The following is a 7,149-nucleotide window of genomic DNA, read 5'->3' on the forward strand; positions in this document are numbered from 1 at the left end:
ACTGCCAACATTGTAAGCTAAAGAAAGGTAAACCAGCGGAGTATCCGGCGGGCGACCTACCTCAAGAAAGACTCCGACATGGTGAGCCCCCCTTCACGTGTACAGGTGTGGACTACTTCGGTCCAATGCTCGTGGCGATTGGCAGACGAAGAGAGAAGAGATGGGGAGCCTTGTTTACCTGCCTGACCACGAGGGCAGTACACATCGAAATAGCGCCCAGCCTGACGACGGACTCTACAATAATGGCGTTAAGCAGATTCGCCTCACGAAGAGGAATGCCAAAAGTAATTTATTCCGATAATGGAACTAATTTCGTTAAGGCTAATAAAGAACTCCAAACCGCCATTGAAGGGCTTAAAAGAGAGGAAATCGTCACGGAAGCGGAGAAGGTTGGCATACAGTGGAAATTTATTCCTCCCGGCGCGCCGAATATGGGAGGAGCTTGGGAACGATTGGTGCGCTCCATTAAGGTTGCACTGGACGCTACATTAAAGGAGCGCGTTCCACGAGAGGAGGTCCTGCATACGTTGCTGTTGGAAGCAGAACATATGGTCAACTCCAGACCAATAACTAACCTCGCTGACAATTTAGAAGAGGAGGCGCTAACCCCAAATCACTTCCTCATTGGACGATCCAGTGGAGCTGCGCGCGTAGGGCATTTTCCTGATGCGAAGCTAGTGGGCAGAGAAGATTGGAAGACCGTCCAACGACTCTCTGATCACTTTTGGAGGAGATGGCTGCGAGAGTACTTGCCCACGCTACTGCCCAGGAAAATGACAGGACGACGGGAAGGTGAGCAGCTACAACCAGGCGACGTGGTTCTTATCGTGGACCGCACGCTACCACGATGCACGTGGCCGAGGGGCATTATCAAAACTACGTACCCCGGGCCCGACGGAAGAACCAGGATCGTGGACGTCACAACCAAAGGTGGAGTGCTACGAAGACCATCGTCGAGGATAGTGATCTTGGTGTCTGCGAAGTCGCCGTGCAGGAACGACGGTGCTGCGCACGAGGGGGAGAATGTTGGCGACTCGTAAATATAAATAGAGATAGATTATACGTTAATTTTAGCGACTCTATAATTATAATATAAATAAGAATATTTTTGGCAGCTCATAAGTAGAAATTAACTATGTTATGTTATGTAGTTATGTTTGATGAGAATATTGTTGATAGCTCATAAGTAAAAATTAAGTATGAGTTATAAGTTCTATAATTAAATATATGTAAATAATTTAAGTATGAAAAATGGTTAATAAATAAATGAATAAAATGCTTCGCCGAACAAAAGGGTCGCATAGCTCTCGTCGCGGTATACCGACGCAGATGTTTGTAAGCGCAGCTCTCGTCGCGGTATACCGACGCAGATGTTTGTAAGCGCAGCTCTCGTCGCGGTATACTGTTCGAGTACTTAAGCTCGGCGAGATCTACGCAAAATCCTCTTTCCTCTCTCCTACTGACTACGAACTGGGACCCACGAATAATCGGCGAAGCAAGAAACAAGATCAAGGCGCAGTTTCATTTCAAGACAACGTCAAACAATTACGCACTAGCAGGGGTGCGTGGGTTAAGGCGGTGCCAGCACTACGTCAAACCGTCTTGACAAAACGTACGAAGTCAATCCCCACCGGTATACAAAACCGCGCCGAGGAACTTTGGTTACTGCACGGGCGTATTCAAACGACATAAACGTAACGACGACTTAAACGTAATATCCCGTGCAGGCCCGAGTACCTGAGGTGTCGTAGGGATTGGCAACAATAGCGGTACGTACGAAGTCAATCCCCACCGGTATTCAAAGCCGCGCCGAGGAACTTTGGTTACTGCACGGGTGTTTTCAAACAAACACATAAACGTATTATCCCGTGCAGGCTTGAGTCTCTGAGGTGTCGTGGAGGTTGGCATTCAACAATAACAGAGTTGTATAGCTGAAACTATACAAAAGTTACCGACAGCATATGTCATACTTTTAAATTATATAGTATAAATTTAAAGTTTTAAATAGTATATAAAAACAAGTAGGTACTCCGCCTATTTGTCGATGAACTTAAAAACGACTTAATTGCGGTTGTCATGAATATCTAAAATAATGTACGAAGAAAAGATTTAGGTATACAATCTTTCCAGATTTATGGGACATGGGGCCTGTGCCAAGCCAGGTAGATGTTAATAAAACGAAGTTATTCTCGTTAACATTGCGCAACAATCATTATCATAATTTTTAATCTCATCGCAAAATATTGATTCTTCCATTGCGTGTTATTTGTTAGTAGGCTTTCGTAAGAGTTGACACAAGACACTGTTTGTCCAAACAAATTACCAGTTATAAGGTATAAAACTTCCAGTTTTATTGTTTACACTTCCGAGTTCCGTGCGTTAAATTGTTTACAAACTTTGTACTTAGTTCAAAGATACCTATTTCTACCACTTTCTTTTGAATTAATTTATTCAAATAAAGACTGTATTTTAGTTTTAATAAGTTAATTAATAGTCTTATTTACAAAATGAGTGAGTGAGAGTTTTTTTATTGAACAGGTTGGTACAGTATATGTAACGGGGCTCACCTAATGTTAAGGGGTAGTCCGCAGCCCATGGACACTGTCAATGCCAGAGAGCTCCACGTTTCTGGCCTTTGAAGAATTGGTACGCTCTTTTCTTGAAGGATCCTAAATCGTATTGGTTCAGATATACCTCGACCGGCAGCTGGTTTCAACTTTCAACATAGTGGTCTTGCGCGACAAAAAATGCCTTAAAGGGATTCAATTGTGGAACGAAAGACGACGTGATGATGATGATGATAAGGATGAAATCTACAGGAAAGGATCCACCTTTTGTGTTTCCCACATAGGTGTTTCCTCTAATCCATAATGTACGCACGCTCTCACGCTGAAGACATTGGGAAAATTTGGCAGATTTGACCTCCCCTTTTTTATAAATCATTGCGTAATTTATTAGTTACTGAATATAAAGTTTCCACCTGCTTTATATATTTATTACAGAAATGTTAAAAAAAAAACCTTTCAAAATATATACAAGGTAAAATAAAAATACCTGACATTTTTGTAAAGCAGGAAAACAGCGCATTAGATTCGAGATAGGTACTTAATGCTTTATTTAAAACCGAACCTGCTTTACATAACTCATACTTTTAGTATCTTCTGTATCTCCTTCTACTGTCTCTGCTTACCCTTGACATTTTGCTGAGACACCCTTATACTGAGGACTTATCTTGTCGATACGCCCTCGAGATGCTTCGTCGACATTTACAAAATGTTAAATCCTCTAATGGCGGACTTTGACATTTAACTTCGTTGTTCGTAACTCAAATTTCTATTGAGGTACTAGTACGTGCGACTTACCTCTATTAGTAACACACAGTAAAATGCTAAAGATTATCGATAGTAACATTAGTATAAAGCTATCAATCTTTATTAAGTCCTGAATTACTGCCCGTATTTTGCAAATTATTAAAGAACTATTTGCACACAAACTCCTTATTAGTAATATAATATTTATTATTTAAACCTAGTAGAAGTATTCATGTCCAGTAGAATGTTTAAGACAAAATAACTGCTATAAATAATTTTGGTCATAATTTATGGAACATCTCTTAGATATTGAATAAGATTTGAATTATGTATGCAGTATGAAGTATATTCGATAAATTTTACTTAAATTGAATATAAATTGATATTTCTTAACGGTTCTATCTGATATGGACTTTCAATTACTTTAGTTAAGTAACGAAATTTCAATGCATTAACGCCATCTCGGTACAGTTGTCCACAAAAGCGTTACTTTGCAACGTTATTCGAATAAAACGTATGTTACTTAATATTTTCAAATAAAATTTTAAGGATTACATTTAACGCAAGTATTGTAAGTTATTTACTTTGATTTTACATTTTGAAGTATGTGTCAGTTAAGCAAAGAAAGAATGGATAAAAAAATGATAATTAAACATTTAAAACAGCGTATCAAATTCTAAGTGGTATTTTTGCTAACGATTTTTGTAATCTACTACTACTATGTTTTTAGGACACACCATATCAATAAGCAATGTATACAACATATTATGTTCAATGCTAGTTGTTGTTGGCTACAAAGTAATGAATAACAATCACAGCTTTAATTTTTGCTCGGGACTGTACGCTGATAATAAGTTACGACTAGTGCAACATCAGACGCATCTTATTTACATATAACAATTACATAACTAAGGTATATCTAATATTACCAAAAAAACATTCATAGAAATTTTTATTCATCAATTTCATTGTGTCATAACAGTTTAAGCATTTTTAACACATTGTAGGTAATATCATCACAACATCTATAATCTCTTCGAATTATAATCTTCAAAACGAGATACAAATAACACATAAAATGGTTTTTACATTATTAGACAGGAGAGGCAAGTCTTAGCCGCCGGGGTTTTCATGCAGCGATATATGCTATAAATCCATTTAATATATTGATAAAATTGAATATTTGGTAAGTTCACTATTTATAGATAGAAATAAATAGAATGATATCAGGAATCCTTAACATAAATCTAAGGCGCGTGCTCACAATTCGTAACTGTGTCGAAACGATCACTTTTCGATATCGCGACATCGCCAACCATATTTACGCTTTCGTATGTTGAGATTGGACTTAGTTTGAAACATTCAAACATAAGGGTGAAAAAAAAATTATGATAATGATTGTTGTGCAATGTTAACGAGAAAAATCTTCCTTTTATTTACATCTTTCTGGCTTGACACAGGCCCCATGTCCCATAAATCTAGAAAGATTGTAGTATACCTAAATCTTTTCTTCGTACATTATTTTAGATATGAAATAAAACCGCAATTAAGTCGTTTTTGAATTCATCGACAAATAGGCGGAGTACCTACTTGTTTTTATGTACTATTTAAAACTTTAAATTTATACTATATAATTTAGAAGTATGATATACGCTGTCGGTAACTTTTGTATAGTTTCAGCTATGCAACTCTGTTATATATGTAGCTATTTAAATAAAAATAAAAATATGACGATTCTCAACACGGTTTAAGTCAACTCAAACATATCATAGGTACAAACGGACTAAGAACTGGCGTGGCGTGGGGATACCGGCGTCTCGACCCAAACATTATAAATTAATATGTGGCAGGCAAAGATTACTGTATTCTTGTTTGTAAAGAAATTTATTAAAGCAAAATGCAAACTGACGGTTATAGAGCTATTTATTATTATACCGGTTTCTATTATAATTATTTTTTCATGTATTTCGTAAAACTTATTACAATAATTATCATTATTGTAATCAAAGACAATAAAAGATATTAAATAAGGCGATTTATTTAGGTTGAAATAAGACACACATGTCTGACAAGAAGACCTAAAGATCATTAAACCTAATCCTGCAAATTGGGGTCATTCAACAATACCACGTGGGGTAACAAATGTTTGTCCTAATTTCAAACTTGCGTCTAGATTAACACATAAAATTTGCATTTGTGTTAAAAATCTTATAACCATTTTTTTTATAAAGATGAGATTATTTGTATCAGTGATATGAAAAGACAACCGCTGTAGGACGCATTGTTAAATGGAACATATTATCTGTGATTTACATTAAAAATGTGCAAAAATTTATAATTTTTATTGTACATATGTTATTATTGCTACAGATAATTAATCTAATTGATTTTATTCTAGGTCGGTTTTTTCACAATTAATCCTCGAAATTTTACTTATAAGCGAGAACTTACTTAAGATACGAAGCCAAAGTAAGTCTTGGCCTCTGATGAGATAACATCACCTTGTTATTATGGCAACAGGCTGATCATAAAATTGTCTATGCCTATAAAAAATCGTTATTAAATTTATTTATGTAACATTATCAGTGTTCTATTTATAAACTTATTCTGTAATATATAATTTAGTAAGACGAAATTTATTAATTGAAAAATTTGAAACATTTTGTAACTACTATATGATTACTTCAAATTCCTAAACGTCAAAAGTAACAACATAAATACTAAACATTGTTAGTCCACTTAATGCTTAAATAATCGTAAACTTTAATATTGGGTCAAATTAATTAAATACGCCGACCACACGGAAAGAATATTTTATAGGTAACATTTATTACACGTCCGTTAAAACACGGAAAATTATTCGAGTACTTACGTTGATTCAAATGATTTTGTGTTGGCTATTTAAAAGAGTTGTTCTGATAATTTAAACGATGTGGTCTTTTAAATTATGCAACATATCATATCGACACGTAGTAAAATATCCTTGTTTTGCGGTTAAGCTGTGACCATTTTGGCTTTGGTAAAAGATAATCCTGCGGAGCAGTGTCGGCCTGGCGGCTTGCGACTCTCATCTCTCAGATCGTAGGTTCGATCCCCTGTTGTGTACTAATGGACTTTTTTTCTATGTACGCATTTAACATTTGCTCGAACAGTGAAGGAAAACATCGTAAAGATACCGACTTACTTTAAACCCAAAAAGTCGACGACGTGTGACAGGCACAGGAGCCTACTACTTGGCTATTAGATTGACAAATAATCATGAAATAGATACATAAATCTAACGCCCAGAACTAAAAAGTATTTTTTATTGATTATTATAAATAGATAATTCAATTATCATTGTTCAAGTAATTAAATAAAGTCGAAACTAATATTACGAAGCTTATCCGATTCAAAGTCAAGACTCAGCGCTTAAATTCAACTCTAGTTGGTCAAAAATTTATCCAAATCATTTTACGGTTCTTCTACTAACAAGTTTTGGTCCTTGAAGATAAATCTGAGGATAAAAACCGAGTCCCTATGTTATTTTTACTACTTTATTATTACGTATAAATTCAAAAATAGGATATCTTAAACTATAAATATCTAAACACAATGATATATTAAAATTGTCTTCATACACAAAAGCATTTCTCAACAACGGCTAATATTGCATAGACGCAACGGGAGTCAAAATAAATAACGCCTATAACGACCGTGATCCAATAAACGTTACGATTTAGTGCAAACCAACGGTTTCTATCGCATACATTCTCAAGAAAGGAGTTCTGTGAACTGGAAAACATGCACTGCATCCAATCATAAAGAGTATTTACGTTGTAGTTCTAATTTGCTGTAT

This window comes from Pieris brassicae, chromosome 10 (genome assembly GCF_905147105.1).
Source record: "Pieris brassicae chromosome 10, ilPieBrab1.1, whole genome shotgun sequence".
NCBI lineage: Eukaryota > Metazoa > Arthropoda > Insecta > Lepidoptera > Pieridae > Pieris > Pieris brassicae.